General features: G+C 35.7%; 1 pseudogene; it reads right to left on the bottom strand.

Moving 5' to 3' along the window:
* Window positions 1-3,391: 3,391 nt before the first annotated feature.
* Window positions 3,392-15,658, bottom strand: LOC131033304 (putative glycerol-3-phosphate transporter 3; annotated as a pseudogene).
* Between the last annotated feature and the right edge of the window lie 2,057 nt (window positions 15,659-17,715).

Genomic DNA, 17,715 nt, shown 5'->3' with positions numbered 1-17,715 from the left:
AACTCATTTGAAGGGGGATAATTTGGGAATCAGAAGTGCAGATCTGATTTAAATAAGATGTGCAGATCTGATTGTGAAAATTTGTGTCCCTTTCGAAGGGCAAAAATAATGATGAGTTGCACTGTTTCAAAGTGGTAATGGTGAAAGGGTGTGTCTCTTGCCAAAGGGCATACATGATGAAAAGATGTGACCTCTCCCTCACATTGAGAGATATAAAGGAAAGGAACCAAAAGCCTCCAGTGGCATCACTGTCGATCTGATCAGATCAGATCAGAACTGCTATTAAGTTACAGGCAGTAACATCCTTGTTCTTGGTGGTATGCATGGGGATGTGCTTAATATGTATGCCTAATATATGATGCCTGATAATGTTCTTATGCAGAATTTAAGAGTAATATTAATATAGACTGCAATATGTATGGCAGTGTAATAATGCCTTTCTATCGCTAACTGTTTGTATGACAATTAAGTGAATTATATGATGGGGTCTATATACCCTCGACACCTGCGAAAATCCGACGGGTTGCAGTTGCAGACACCCGCGACCCAGTAGATACCCATGAATCGGCCAGCTGAGTTGTGTGTTTAGAGGCAGATAGCATTGCTTTATAGAAAAAATCTGCCGAAGTTTTCAAAAAAACCCTAAACGCATTTCAGAAACCCTAGAAAAGTGCTTTTTAAATTTTAACTTTAATTAAAAAAAATGACGCCCTGGCCGTACGAATTTATGGCCGAATTTGAACAATTTTTTAATGGAAGTTTGAAATTCGATTAAATTCGAACCTCATCCATGAAAATCGCCATATTTTGTGACTTAGCCTTTCAATCTCACCATCCAATTATGGAGGGAGAATGCAAGAACGCAAGAGCAGTAGGCTCTAGCAAGTATGCCAACCCCAAGTGTGGGCCAAGAGGCCAAGTTGACAAGGTCCTTGGTGCTCTGGGCTTGTTGGAGAGGGATAGACTCGAGGTGCCTTGTGTGATTCTCCTTGAGCTCCATAATGGGGATAGATGTAGGGAGAGAAAGGGTTGTTGAATCCTTCATATAAAGTGGGCAATATATAAACAATGTTGAATATATGATCTATCATAGTATAATGGAAATTTTGACTAGCTTGTTGTGCAGGTTCCAAACCAAGCTTTAGTTGACAATAGTGTCCCTCTATTGTATTTACTATGTGCTAAAATTGTGATTCTAGGTTAGAATATATTAGGGGACATTACAATTGGTATCAGAGTTTTGATCCTGCCATTCTGTAGGGTAAACATGAATCATTCTAGTCAACAAGAAGGAATCTAACAATACATGTATTTGCGTGTATGCTCTGTGTTTGCATATATCCATGTGTATGCTCTGTGTTTGGATCATGCCTGATATGTTTCCAGCAAGTTTAACACGTGTGTCTCCAAAGCCATTTCATATTGGAAGCCATTTTGAACACTCAATGATAATTGCTTGAGGACAAGCAATCTTGGGTGGGGTGGACTGTAGTGTCCCCACTTTGAAATATAATTTAATAATAAAATTAAATACAAAAGAATAAAAATAAAAAATTAAATAAAAATATAATAGAATATAATCAAAATTTGATTAAAGTTAATGAATGGTCAAAAGGCATGACATGATAAGTTGTGATTCCCCCAAATATGAGGTATAAAGGGAGAAGAGAATTCATTTGAAGGGGGGATAGTTTGGGAATCAAAAGTGCAGATCTGATTTAAATAAGATGGGCAGATCTGATTGTGAAAGGTTGTGTCCATTTCAAAGGGCAGAAATAAATAATGATGAGTTGCACTGTTTCAAAGGGTGCTAATGGTGAAAGGGTGTGTCTCTTGCCAAAGGGCATACATGATGAAAAGGTGTGATCTCTCCCTCACATTGAGAGATATAAAGGAAAGGAACCAAAAGCCTCCAGTGGCATCACCATCGATCAGATTAGATCAGAACTGTTATTAATTTATAGGCAGTAACATCCTTGTTCTTGGTGGTAAGCATGGGGATGACTTAATATATGACGCCTGATAATGTTCTTACGCAGAATTCAATAGTTTTATTAATATAGGCTGCAATACGTATGGCAGTGTAATAATGCATTATATGATGGAGTCTGCAATACCTTTCAATCTCACCATCCAATTATGGAGGGAGAATGCAAGAAAGCAAGAGCACTACGCTCCAGCAGGTATGTCAACCCCGAGTGTGGGCCAAGAGACCAAGTTGACAAGTTCCTTGGTGCTCTTGGGCTTGTTGGAGAGGGATAGACTCAAGGTGCCTTGTGTGATTCTCCTTGAGCTCCATAATGGGGACAAGTGTAGGGACAGAAAGGGTTGTTGAATCCTTCATATAAAGTGGGCAATATACAGAAAATGTTGAACATATGATCTATCATTGCATAATGGAAATGTTGACTAGCCTGTTGTGTAGGTTCCAGAACAAGTTTTAGTTGAAAATAGTGTCTCTCTATTGTATTTACTATGCACTAAAATTGTGATTCTAGGTCAGAATATAAGATGGTCCCATTAGGGGACATTACACTAAGTTGTGTTTTAAAGACTCCTAAGCGCATCATTAATGTTGGCAAAATCAATCTGCATGATGATGGAGCTGGCTATGGGGCCGATAGAATGCATCGGCTTTGTAGTATATTTATAAGACTGATTTATAAAACACACTATGAGGCTGTGCATTCTATCGTCCCCATATACGGCACCGAATATTGATTTCCTGAGATTTTGGAAATGTATGGGGATGTGCTAAATTCAACAGGGTTGTTGCTAGGTACATGAATGGGTATATCAGTTTCCTCAGAGTTTTCAGCTTTATTAGCAAGCATATAATGGGCTTCAACACTAAGAGAAATTGGGTGATAAATAGTGATTCTGCAGTCCAAAGTGAAGAGGGTTTGGAATGCTGGGAGTTGTTTTAGTAGGGAAGGAAATATTACGTTGCAATTTAATCAGTTTTCTGATAAAGGTCAAGATTGAAAGATGTCAGTAGTAGATGATGCTCCCAGTGTATTTTATGTGTAAGTTAGATGCAAGGATGAGGTTTCCTATATGTAGAAGGATTTATGAATCGAAAGCAATCGGCTTGAATTTTGATGACTCTCGTTATCTCATGGAAAATACTTTACTAAGTTACTTTTACCTAATACAACGGTCCGTAGTTGAGACTCTATTGAGAACCTTTGGCTTGCTTTAGCTTATTTTCATTTAACCATTAACATTTTCATGAAAAATTTATAGCACCAATTTTCAAATACCAAAGGCATTTATTTTTTAGATTAAACTCCACCACCCAAAACATCACCATTGCCCAGCAAATTATCATTCTGTACATGATTTGAAAGCAAATAATCACGCACACCTATGCACATTATTCATGCCATACACATATCCAGGAAGCATATCTGTACTTTTAAAAACTTAAGTAATATTCAATAAACCTTCAGCAATATTTGCACTTCACATTTAACAAGGCCAACATGCTGTCCATGACAATGCAGCCAATGTAAATCATAAATTTTTCTCCATTAGGTTTCTCTGTGGTGTCAATTTGGCGGAGAAATGCAACAAACTTCCATTTGCATCTGCTTTAGAGTGGCTGTAGCCAATTTGGATCATAGTATTCCGATTAATTGATGAAGAGGATTGCAGTCCACATAGGATCCTTCTTTGGCCCATTTTTGAATTTGAGAGTATGCACATCACATGCCGTTGCTATTAGAGCAGTAGGTTTCAACAATCAAAGCCAAAAACAAGAGTACATTTTCATTGTAATTGCGCCTATTAAATAGGATTACAAAAGGAAGCCAAGTTGGCTATCCGTGAAACGACCATACAAGCAAGCAAAATGAGATCTCAAGAAAGTTTTAACAATATTCCTAATACAGTTAAAATCACCAATATGAAACTAATGCTAATTAATATGTCTATAATATATTGAACACCTGTTCTTAATGACTAAACCAGATACAAGTTCAAGCTTATCTTTATATTTGACAAATTTAGCTCTACTGAATGGTTTTGTCATTATGTTCACAATCTGTTCCTATGTAGGACAATAATATAAGATCGGACGGTTAGAGATAAACGCTAGGATTGACCAATTCATGAGCATGAGATTTTCCCTGAGTGTGAGAATATTTAAGGCACTGTGTTGGGCGCCTGTGAAGATTTGAAAGATTAAACCTAGATTAAGGTTTAATGTTACAGTGATATGCCTACGGGATGAATAATGGTAATAATTGCAGGGGAGTGAAGGAAGCTTTATAGAAGGAATGCATAATTTATTGTGTACAAGCAGCTCAGTAGATTTTAAGGCCTCTGTAGCTCCTATGGTAGTGGGCGGCTGAGATTTGTCAGATGTAGCACAGGAACTCCCGTTTAACTTCCTGACTAGAATTTTGATTGCTCAGTGGTGTCAAATTCCAGTCTCAAAGTGTTAAACCCTAAGGTTTTTAGAGGAGCAGTGGGGATCCTGTTTAAATATAATCCTCTCGGTTTTCGCGGGATCCGTTGTCATGCGATTCTTGCTTTATTTATTGCTTAAGCATTGTTAATTTATGGCTGGTGTGCTCCCATTCTAGGTGCCAAGGTTTATCTTGTTAGCTTAGTTGCCATTATATTTTATTTTTCTTTTTATAATTCTTGGTTCTCGCGAGGTTTTGAAAATGCTCGTCTTTGCAGGAAATGGCGGGCGATAGAATAGGTAGAGAAGACATTGCGGACACTACATATAGCAGAGCTAAAGCTGAGACTCCTGTTAATGAAGAAGATGACGGTATGTGAACTGTGTTATTAGATGGTTTTCGTTTGAATCATATCTTAGAGTTTTTATGTGAACCGTCAATGGAACTATTTCCGTCATAGATTTTGGATGCTTTACATTTTAATTTTTAATCAAACATGTTAACTTAACTACAAAAATGATTTTAATTTTTAATCAAACATGTTAAGTCAACTATAAAAATGTACGTGTAAAAGATTTGAGCTATGAGCTGCCTCTTAGAGGCTTGAACATACCACAAAATCATTACATCACAACCTTCCAATACATTTGTATGTTTGTTGGAATTTTGGGCTGCCTTATATGGTGAGGCAGATTTGAACCTAGGTTACGCTCTTATGATTCAGTCTACCTTATATCATGAGACCAACTCTTTCACATGTTTATATGTTTGTGGGGATTATGAGCTGCCTTATATCAAACTCTTATGGATCAAGCCACATGTTCACTGTACTTATTGTCTGCATTGTTGCAGCGAGGTTCTATTTGAACCGAGGTTGCATTCTTAAATTGCCACACATTTTCATTACACCAGAATCTCATGGACAATGTTTTATGCTATTCAAACTTTATCATTGCACTGTCAGGATTTGTCTCTAATTGGCTTAGGCTATATAAGATTCTTGGCATATGTATTTTAATTTTTAAATGGATAATCGAGATAGTGTGAAGAAAAGGTCTGCTTATCATCGTAAATCTGTAATCCTTATTGCATATGTAATTAGAGATCCTCAGGTACTGCGTATTCAGCTCTTAACAATGTAAAACTGAGCTTGGGCGTTCTTGAAAAAGCAAAGATTCATGTCAGGAGTTTCAAGTGTCAAAAGATATTTCATTCTGAAAAATGGATCTGATTTGCTTTGCTAAGCATCGCTGACAAACTTACAGTTACGCTCTTCACTTTACCAAATACCAATGCAACCTGAATTTGCACCTATTTTGCGTGGTATTTTGTTTTGTAATCCGTTTTGAGTAGTGTTCTTTTCCTTCCTATCAAATTGATGCTGAAATACCCCCCTGTTCAGTCCTTGCTCTCAGCAACATTATCACTAGAAAATAAAAAGTTCTGAATTAGAACTAACAAGCTGATTTTGGCTTTGCTGAAGGTTCATCGCTGAAATGAACTTTTCTACAATTCAAAAACACATTTGAACACCTTACAGCTGTTAACTCTTTCAACAATGTCCTGGGGGATATATTTCTCATATACATTTGAAGGCCAAAAAACATATAACTTTCAAATTGTATGAATACTACTAAAATCGGAATCTAGTCGCTGACATTACGTGCCATCGATACAATTTCCTTTGCATTGTGTTGAATTGACAAATCTATAGACATTGTTAATTAGCTTTAACTGGAAAAACTCTGCTCTCTAGGAAGAATTGAGCTTTGTGCAAAAATTCACGTTGTAATTATGTGTGCTTATTTGTTTGCTGCTACTTCACAGCGACATGACATCTCTGTTTATGCAGGGGAGAGAAAGAAAGAAAGAAAGAAATTTATTTTAATGTTCAGGAGACTTAACAAAGTCTATGGGACAGCACATCAGATCTAATTGATTTCTGCAAATCTGCCCGTTTTCTGTGTAAAATGCTGACAAATGGCCCCAACCTCTCGACAAAATCCTCGCTGAAAAAATTATACCAAGATCCCTCAGTCAATAATTTGTTATACATGTCCCTAACATCTTTGAAGGCGTCGCACTCTAAAATGAAGTGTTTTTCGGTTTCAACTTTTCCAGATGTGCAAAAAATACACTCTCTTTCCTCCCAAGTTTCTTTTGGTCTTTTCCAACGACCAGTTTCACTATGGAGCTGATGAGAGTTAGTTCTTAATTGAACATTAATACACTGAGCTTTCCACGAAATATTAGCCCTTATATAAGCTTTTTGATGATGATCAAAAGTAAGATTGAACTCCGTGATATAATATTTTTTCTTCTTACTAATTCATGACCCCAAGCCCACTTGTGAGATGAAACGAGAGGGGAGAAACTGAAGGAAAGTTTTTTAATATTCTAGTGGGCCCAAGAGTTACACATTCAGAGGAGACTTATTTTCTTAGATTGCTATTTTAAAATTTAATCCCATAGATGCCACTGTAAAAATGCACAGCAAGAGAGTTAACCCTGTTTTCCGAGCAATTAGATGTCACTTTAAAGTTACACAGCAAAAGAGAGTTTAGACCACTTCCCTGGCATCAAATGGTTTTCTAAAAACTGCACAAAAAGTTAACCCTAATCCAAATAGTGAATTTCTTTTTTCACATTTTTTATGGTGGTATTCGTTTCTAAGTTTCCTGCAGTTTGACGGCTTCATTTGTTGCCACCATTAAATGTTCTTACTCCTTTCATCCGCAGTGCAGGCAGCGATAATTGCCGTGGAGCCCACAGGACTGGGCCAGGGTTCAGGTTCATTGGTAACATCTATTAATATATCTTATTAGGATTTAGATTTACATTTATTGAAAATCCACAATGGCCAACAGCCAACTGATGCGTGGACCACGGATCATTGCACCTTTCCAACCTTCGACAGTTCTGTTGATTTCCAACACCTTGCCGCAATTTTGGGGGATTCAGCTAGAACCAGTATCTGGGAAATATGTATTTAAACAGACCAAAAAATTTAATGAAAGAAACACCATTCATTAAGTATTCGACAATGTTCTTAAATACTCTTTATTAATTAAGCAGCAGTGTTTTTAAATAAAAAATCTCAATAAGATACAAATGAAAAAGAATAATTAAATAATGTTGTTTTTGGATTAGATTGTTTTTGAGTTTTTTACATAAAGTTTCGAATCACAGACAGTGATCTATCATCAGAATGATAGAGAGCCGAATGTTGGGTATATGGAACCCAACGGTCGCATGACCATTCGTCTTCACTTGACTCTTGGTTGATAGCTGAATGCCTATATAAATAGGTGGGCATAGGCCATGTATTTAATAATGGTTAATATATATAATATTTCCTTGCTTCAGTGGATGTAGCCATTTATTGGTGAACCACGTTAAACTATCGTGTTATGCATTGTTATGTGCTTATGTTTGTTTTGGTTTCATTCCATTATCTTTTCTCTGTTTGTTTATAACTAACAATTGGTATCAGAGCCTAGGTTGGCTTGAGCAGAGATGGAAGAAGGAGAAGGAGGTAAAATTCAGAATTTGTATGGTAGTTTTATGTTCCATGTTTCTTTGTGCTTCAAACGTCGTGTACACTGGTGGGATGGCTGGACGAAAGAGGGGAATTCAAGTAAAGAGGAGAATTCAATTGAAGAAGAGAATTTAGCTAAAGAGAAGGATGCTGAGATTCTTATTTACTCCTCTCTTGAGCTAGCTTTGGCACGTATTGGCCAAACTGTTAATGGCCGGGAAGTTGTTGGCATCGTGTGGTGAAAGTTGAACCCTATGATGCGTCGGTTGGAATTTCTTGACAGAAAGATGTTGGAAAAGAAGTCGTTGTTGAAGAAGAGGAGCTCAAAAGATTTTGGGAGGAAGAGTGTATGCCATCAGAAACCCAAATTGAAAAAGTGTAGACCCTGATGAAGCAGTGTATTTTGCACCTTCAAATTGTAGTGTTCCTAGTTATGGTTATTTTTCTGTATTTCCTAGTGTTGGAGAATGTAGTCGAGAAGAATGGACTGCAGAAGTGTTTGACAAAACTTCTGAACCAAATTTGTTTTTATGGAATATATTGATTGCTGATGTTGTATTTGGAATGGTCAACATGGGAGGAAATGCTGCAAATGACAGTGACAGTGTTTTTGTTAGTATTGGTTTTGAGAATGACCACGACAAGAATGGTGAAAGTATCGATACATCAGCTACAAAAGTTAAAGATACTGTCATGTTATTTAGTTTTATTAATTTTGACTTCGCGTGGCAAAGATTAATTCGAAGTGTTCTGGAACAGAGTTTGGCGAAGTTCAAATTTTCGATAGGCCTGGTTCTGTAAGGATCGAAATGGAGAGCAGGGGATGCCACCATGCATGGATGTGCTGGTTGGTCTTCACAGGGGAGATTGTTGGGTATATGGAGCCCAACGGTCACATGACCATTCATCTTCACTTGACTCTTGGTTGATTGCTGAATGCCTGTATAAATAGCTGGGCATAGACCATGTATTTAATAATGGTTAATATATAATATTTCCCTGCTTCAGTGGATGTAGCCATTTTTTGGTGAACCACGTTAAACTATCGTGTTATGCATTGTTATGCACTTATGTCTGTTTGTTTATAACTAACACCGAAAGAATTAAAATATTAATCTAATAAAATATTAGACAACTCACTTCTAGAAATTGTTTGCATGTTTAAATATCATTTGCAACTTATTTGAAAATAATATAAACCATTAACTCAGCTCCAAAATTCTTTTCTATTCTATTCATTCTAAACATTTGATTTCGCCCAAGAATTCTTAAAATTGTAGATACTACTTCCACTTTTCCTGTAGCATAGAACAGTTACTGGATACAGCTTATATAAATTAACTAAATTAAAAATGCGCCTGCAAGATGCCTCCAAAATTGCTCAATGCTATTTGTGCAGGCCTGCAAGTTGGCTGAGAAAACCTGTAGAGTGCAGCTGCCAGATATTTTAAATTTAACCTCTTTGTACCATCCATATGGTAGCTTAGTTCTCAGGGTCATTCCGAACTGAACTATATTTCTGACATTTGGTTGCCACAAAGACCTTTCTTCACATGACACAGGTCATCATCTGTGAGATGCATATACTGTCAAAATCCTTCATTGTTTGTTTGCCTATTCCATTTAATAATTCTGTTGTATAATCGAAGTCTACATTTTGCCATGCTGAGACACACTGGATTTTTTTACCCTAGAGCAAAAGGTAACCAACATCAATATTGGCAAATATTGTGGGAGTAGGCTCTTGTGAGGAGAAATGCATGGCCTTCCAACTTCCAGAGTGAAAACAGAGCAACCTGCTCTTTGATACTAGCAGTTTCAGCTTCAGATAATTGAATTTATTACGGGCAACGTCCTTCACAGTTTGTAGGCAGCATCTCATTTACTCATTTACAACCACCACATTCTTCTCAGAAATAATTGGTTGACAAGTCGGCAAGGGGTCATGTGGGATAGTGGCAGGGTGTCCACAATAGGTAACAGAAAAAATGGGTTGACGTTGACCAAATCCTTGACCTCTTCTTTGAACACACACATTAAACTAGGTAGATTCATATATAAACTTTAATAGAAAAACACAAGAACATAATAAACAAGAGCTGCAAGCAGCGTAGTTCCTGCCAAGCATTGGCAGACAAGGCATAGCAGTAGTCAGATGAAATAGATTATTAATTATAACTGCAAATAGAAGAGTAATTGGGAAAGAGGAGATATATTGCATACAAAATAGTAATGCAAAGCGAAATAATGGAAGCAAATACATATACTAAAAATATATATGTAGCATATGTATTTGCTTCCATTCTTTTCAGATCACTTTGTCTAATATTGTACAATGTTTATTCACACAAATTTAATGACTACAAAGTACAAAGCTTTTTGGCAACAAAAATTAACAGTTGCGAAGGAGGAAAAAACTATATTTGCTGTCAAATTAAAGCTAAAATGCATCTCCACTGTGTTTAAAAATAATCTTTCCGTCCCCTACTCAAATTTCACAATTCAGTCATAGAGGCCTTGAGGAGACCAACTTTCAATATTAAGGAGGCACCAAGGTAAGAATGCCATAATCATTATATCAATGTAGAGCTTGAGTAAGGCAACACCAAATGACAAAGAGCTTGTGAATATAGCCCTAAAGATAACCCAGGGACATTGGCAACAAAGAATGAAATGGACTAAGGACATTGGAAATATTTGATAATATACAATGATTCTATGGTCAGAGTTCAAAAGATTCATGAAAGACGGACATGAAGAACACCCGTGTTTGGCATCACAAGAGCGTAGTGATTACACATTATATGCAAAGCATGTAAGCACAAATTCTATCAGAAGTGAACTAATTAGGCCATATAATATCTAAATCTGGGATCACAATAGGCTCACAAAAGATTCAAGCCATTCTTGAGTGCTAAGTGCTGACAAATGTTATTTAAGTCAAAGTATTCATAAAATTGACATTCAGCAATTCGTGAATGGATAATCAAGGAATATGAACCCCATCACAATCTTGATAAGGGCAAGGCATTCAGAAAGACATTTTATCCTTCTAAATTGGCCCTCCCTGAATTTGATTGATATAGAAGTTTCAAAGGTAATCCAGAAGATGCAGTGATCAGTTGATGCTTGCAAATCAGAAAAGAGTATATGGGTAGTCCATTGAAAGAAACGATAGTCAAAGAATGTTTCAAAAGAATGAAAGTGTCTTTTGAAAATTAAAACAGACATATGGGGTAGGATGGCAGAGCCCTCATCAAAGGCATTACAGAGAAAGCTACTGGTTTGTGGTTTTAAACAACTTTTAAGCCATGCATGAGTTCTTACAGTTCATCTATTAGTCCTTTATGATGGGCTGTCATGTTGTAGCTCTAGGCTTGTCCGTTCTCCTTAAGACCCTGCATTTGTCATAATTATTTGAATTTTTGTTGTTATTAATAGCTATGTGATGAAAAATGTCAAACAGTTGTTAACAATCCATGACGTTTTTAAGCAGATGAAGTAGGGTTTTCCTCTTCTCTGTGGATTTATCTTGTTTCAGCTTCACTTCCCCTTGTAAAGAGCCACAAAAACAATTCTCCCTCTTTGAAGCACTAGAAAAATAAAAACAATTCAACACAGTTAAAATCTGAAAATATTCTGAAAGAGAACATGCTGCATTTGGCTAGGGTTTTGAAGGCATTTATGAGGTATTTGAACATAAATATGCATACTGCTGATCATATTCATATTAGAAAAATTAGAAAAAATTAATGTAAGATATTTCTGAAAATCCTGGGCAGATTTAGTGTGTTTTCTGCAACTTGTTCATATTCAGAAATTTCTAGAAATTAGCAGAAAAATCAGATAAATATTCTGAGCCTAGATCTGAGTTTGTTGAACAGTATTTTATTTGCAAATAAAATTTCAGAATTTTCTGTTGCATATTTTTGGAGATATTGTTATTTTTCCTTTATCCCTATTTGGGGATATTACAGGTTCAAAACTTATTTTGGTATTAGAAAAGAGAAACTAAGGAATAAGGTTTGACTAAGAATCCCACTGCAATAAGCCCAATGATTTTCACCACAGAAGGACTCCTGACACGGGAATGTCAGATGTGAAAAAGGACAAGTTTATTCGAAAAAGATTGAATAATTCAATTTTAGGAAACTACAAAAAAATAAATTCATGCAAACGCCAACAATTGCTTTAGGAGAATAAACCATACAGACTAAAGGTTGCTTAAGAGGATATACAAATAAATCCATATAAAGGCGAAAAACCCTTTTAGAATAATAAAGCAAAGATAATTTATTTTTGAAGGAAGCTATACAGAGTGTGCCAAAATATAGAAATAATTTTTGAGTCTATAAGTATGGCAAGACTACTCACAATAAGGTGGTTTTCTTTATTCAAATTTGTTTAATCTAGCTGGTCCGGCACTCAACACGTTGAGTACTAGTTTGTATTCACAATTAGGAGCCGCTCACTTCATAGCTCTGGTTCTTCTGAGTTTTCGTCATATCAGAGCAGAGTTTTGTTGTTTTTATGGTGGATAGTTTAAATATCAAAAGGGTTCCAGGAATTTGCAATTAACATTTTTCAAACAATTTCTGTTTCCAATAATTTTAGATTTTGATTTGTTTGATTTCAATGATATCAGAACTAATCTAGCAGTTTCTCATATAGAAATTCTATTTCAATCTGGTAAATTTCACAAATCCAATAGAAAGCTTTCCTCTTCGAAGATGTTACGTAAAAATGCACCAAAATACGGCAGCATCCAGCACTGCCCCATTTTTTGATGAAAGCGGTTTTGTGAGAGGGAACAATTTCAAAATCAAATATAATGCCCTGCAGTTAAATGGGTATTTGTGTGGGTTATAGTAGTTTGTTTAAATACATATATATAAATATAACAGGATTTCATGCGGTCAACTGTAATTTTGTATGTTTACATCAACTAGTTGTACTTTGTGCAGTCAACTGTAATTTTGTAGTTTTACATCAATTAGTTGTACTTTTCCAGTAATTAATATTAGTTGTCCTTTTCTCTTCATCAACTGTGTCATGTCAACCAGTTGTGCTTTTCTCTTAGTTAAGAGAGTTTCATGTCGATAAATTGTACTTTGTCAACTAAGTTTTATGTAATCCCATTAGGGAAAGCAACTATGAGTAGGCCCATAAACATTACAAGTGTTTAATGCTTTGGAAAGTGGTTCTTGTGTGCAAATCTAACAAGACAGTTTTTTTACCAAGGGCATCAACCATTCTGTGCTTGGAGACTTCTTTGGCCTGAGTGGGCATCCATAAATAATAAAAAGTTCTTGCGTTCTGCATACTTCCTAGAATTCATAATTGAACCATACTACAGTTTTGATATTTCTTTTTTAAGTAGTTTTACAGAAGAAAATAAATACGTATCTGTTTGTGAGAACTTTAAGTTTCAGATTCAAGTTTCTGTTCATGCCTGCACTTTTCTGATTTAGGGTTTTTGCCAGGTTTACAGCAGTTTGAAAGTTCAATTTTTCCCAGAGGTTTGAGATTTCAAAAGTTTCAATAGTTTCGGGTTTCTGTTATTCTCACAACAGTTACAGTAGGATTATGGTTGGGCTCGTAGGAAAAGCAAATTCAAACTGCCAAAATTCGTCTGAAAGTGCACTCAAACAATAGTTTTTTTATCTAATATTATTTCTAGATATATGTCAAGATTACTAATAACTTACGGCTTCTAAATAATGAACACTTAAACTAGACTGTTTCCGAGTAAAAAATGGTTAAATTAGACACCAGAGTCCAACGAGGTTAGCTCTACCTGAATGCTTAATGTAGAAAGGTAGCCAATATAAAAATGTATAAGCCACCAGCTTCGAGAAGAAAAGACATAATGCATAGGATGCGACACCCGGAATCATCCATGCTTCAACAAAACCAACGGCATTAGTGGCAGTTGAATGAATTTGGGCAGTCGTGCAAGATCGAAGGAGCCCCTCTTCCTCACCTTCCACTGGATTCTTCTGTGTCATGTTTTCCATCGCCACTATCACCATGGATCTCTGCTTTCGATGGATCTATCGCCCCATTCATGCTGTTACAAGAAGTTCCTGTTTTCGATAATTCAATGAAGACTTTTACCGGGCCTCTGTGAGATTCTGTGGGAGGCAGTGTTTCCTTTAACAATCCAACTTCCCCGCATTTGAGTAGACTCCGATCTTCCAAATTTATCCTTTCAGAACGAACCTCATCCACAACATCCTCAGGGTTCACAACCAAAAACAAATAAACAATAATGGCTGCCACTGCCACTAGAATTCCAGGAAGAAGGAAAGACCATCCCCATCCATATTGCAAGACAGCTACAGCAATAAGGGAGCCACATATATTTCCAATTGAAGTGTGAGCATTCCAGATGCCCATGATGAGGCCTCTCTTGCCTTGCCAAACCAATTACCAACAATGGCAACAACAGAGGGAAAAAGAAACAGCCCTTGCACCACTTGCATACACAAATAGTAAAAGAAACTGTGGATGTTGAACCAGTATCCCATCCCAAACATGGCCACAAAAGTCCCACTCCCAATCATACCCACAGTAAAAAAAATGCGAAGATCGACCCTGTCTCCAACATGCCCAGCAAAAAACATCCCTATAGAATAAACTAAAAGAAATGACACATCGATCTCCCCCAACCTGGCAGTTGCAGTACTTCCATCAAAGGGCTTCCACCCACTTTTCAACACCCCTTTTGCAATGCTGATGGGTTTCCTCGAGGCATGGAAACAAGCGTATGCAATGAATGTGATTATCAACACAGAGCTCTGATAGACCGATTGTGGGATTGAAACACCTGTAATGCTTCAAAAAACTAATTCCTGGAGGCTCCATAATATTTCTATCATTCAAATCAACGCGACCTGAAATTTCAACATAAAGAATGATTTATCAAGAGCTCGAACAACCCTGCTCAGAATGCAGAGGGCTTCCAACTGTATTTCGTGAAAGTGAATCACAAGATTTTGGAATCTTAATAATTCATTTTCGTGACCCACGAGAATAAACTCATATGAGAAGTTGTGTCTGATTAATGACCGTCTACTAATAAATAGAACTGCAACTCAGCTCATTGATGTCAAATGTCCGAATTACTCCCCAGATTGTCATCAATTTTCAAGTGCTGTCAGAAACGTAGATCTACCAAATCGAATTCTACACCAAGCTGTTGTATCTTTTAAAAAACCAGATATGCCCCACCTCTTGCGCAGGACAACATGATAAGCTAGGATGAATTTGAAGTTGCCTTTGCCTTTGATCCATTCATCTGGTTTTGGCGTTCACCATCTTGTGGGTTTGAATTTGTGGCGTGAGCAACCATGCGGTTGATTTCCTATTCAAAAACAAGAATTTACAAAGAAGACGCGATAGAAATTTCACAGAATGAAAGTCAATGTCAAAAGCAGTTTGTAACAAATGAGTCGACGAAACTTTAAAAACATCTCATTAATATAAACAGAAATCAGCTCTGTTCTGAAGCACAGACCTGCACATCAGCAATCTACACACAAAGGGACAATTTTCCATGTTTCATTAAAAACTAAATCTTGCAAAATAGTGAAATTCTAAACAGTAAGACACATCTCATGAAAGCAAAGCCTCACCTAGAAAATTCAGCATATGAAATCTGTGGAAATATTTCTGGAATGGGTTCAATATGCAAGGAGTCTGCCATCGTTCGGAAAACGTGGCTAAGTAAAGAAGGTACGTGGACTGTATAGGGTGCATGCAAAAATGTGGAAGCATAGACTGCAACGTATTTACATTAGGTCCTGCTGTACACTTCAGTGACATCGTGGAACGTGCATTAGCTCCTGCAATACACTGCGGCACTGGCTATCCAGGGGAATATTTGCACCGCCTAGATAGCCGTGCTTCCTCGGTCCGTGCCCCTCCGCGTTCGTGCCTGCCCGCCTGCGTGAAAGGTGCCCGTGAAAGGACGTCGCCTCAAACCGCTCGCCACACGTCTGCCGGTCCGGATTTTCCTTTTTCCTGCGGATTCCGGATTTACCCCCTCCGCTTGCGTGCCGTTCCGTTTTGTGGTTTCGTACGGTTGTGACTGTGGTATACTCAGAAACCCTTTCAAATTAACAACTTCCGATATGTGCAAAAGAAATAGGTTAATTTTTCATCGGTTTTCACTTTTTTTTTTTTTTAAAATATTACTTTCACATTTTCTTAATCGTTTTTTTAACCTGTTGCATTTCCTGTAGGTTTATGGTTATCTATTGTGATGTTGCACTCGCCAATAGTCTGGAATTGTTTTTATCTTTATTAATTAATCAGCCAATATGCAACATGTGGAAGTCAAGATGAATCACAATTTTTTTTTTTTAAAAAAAAAATTCAAAATTTCAAAAATGATAATGAAAAGTTCATTTAATAAATATCATATGTATCAATAATGAACAATTTTCTTTTTGAAATTTTTAATATATACAAATTTTTAGTCATAAATTTAAATACTTTTCATTTAGTCATTAAAAAAAACCTATTTTCACTCAATTAATTATATATATATATATATATATTAGGGGGAAAGGTACCAAAAAATTGATAATGAAAAGTTCATTTAATAAATATCACATGTACCAATAGTGGATAATTTTTTTTTTGATCATTTTAATATATGATCATTTTAGAATTATGTTTAAAAAAATTATATTTTTAATATAACAATTATAATAGATAATAATTATTAATACTATTTTATTGAAGTGAGATTTATAGTTAATATTATATAAATATAATTAAAATAATAATAATTAAGAATTATAGAAAATATTTTTTTACTTGTAATATAATATTTTAAATGATATTATATATTAATAATGATATTTATAATTTAACTTTTTTAATAATTACGTCGAAGGCATCTTATTTGAAAGAGATGACCTCGGTTTTTCATCGAACGACGGATAATGTTGTAGAAGAGAAGCAAGACCATCGAAACGATCTTTTGGGTTCAATTTTATCAGTATTATTTAACATGTCATTGATTTGTATTTGTCCGATACTTCAGTATAACACTATACTTTGTTTCTTTTTGGTAAAATGCACTCTCGCACATTCATTTTAAAAAAAATTTATTTCCACGTGTTTGTACATGGCCTTAGACAAATATTGGCATAAATTGCAAGTAAAAAAAAATCCCATAACATAGATATGTTAGAGAGACATTAATGTGCATCACAATGAGGTGTCAAAAATATATGAAACCTACAAAACATGAAAGCAACTTCCCCTATAAAGGTCAAATGCTTATGTAAAGATAGATATTGTTTGAATGTCAAATTCCCCTATACCCTTGAAAACTTCATTTATGATCAACTTTCAAATGGATCAATAAATTCCCTAGGAAGGCTCAAATAAGTGTGGTAGGAAACAATGAAATTCTAACCTTTGTGAAACGAATCTACACCTTCTACATGTTAAATTTGTCCTCTAATTTGAAATCTTTTCAAGACCTTATGAGATTTAGTAAGCAACATCATTAATATAGCTGAAATATGGAAGAGCCAAATATTTTTCGTTAGAGAATAAGAATAAGAAGAAGTTTTAACAAATTGGTTATTTTTTAATTTATATATATAAATTTTTTATTCATAATTTATACGCCTAATTTTTAAAATATCTTTATTGTCCATTTTTCAAACATAGATAAATAAAATTCATACCTAGATAATCTTCAAATATAAATACCACCCCTTACAGAATACAATAGATTGAATG

The sequence above is a fragment of the Cryptomeria japonica genome, chromosome 6 (assembly GCF_030272615.1).
Source record: "Cryptomeria japonica chromosome 6, Sugi_1.0, whole genome shotgun sequence".
Taxonomy (NCBI): Eukaryota; Viridiplantae; Streptophyta; class Pinopsida; order Cupressales; family Cupressaceae; genus Cryptomeria; species Cryptomeria japonica.
This window is presented reverse-complemented; position numbering and strand designations above follow the sequence as displayed.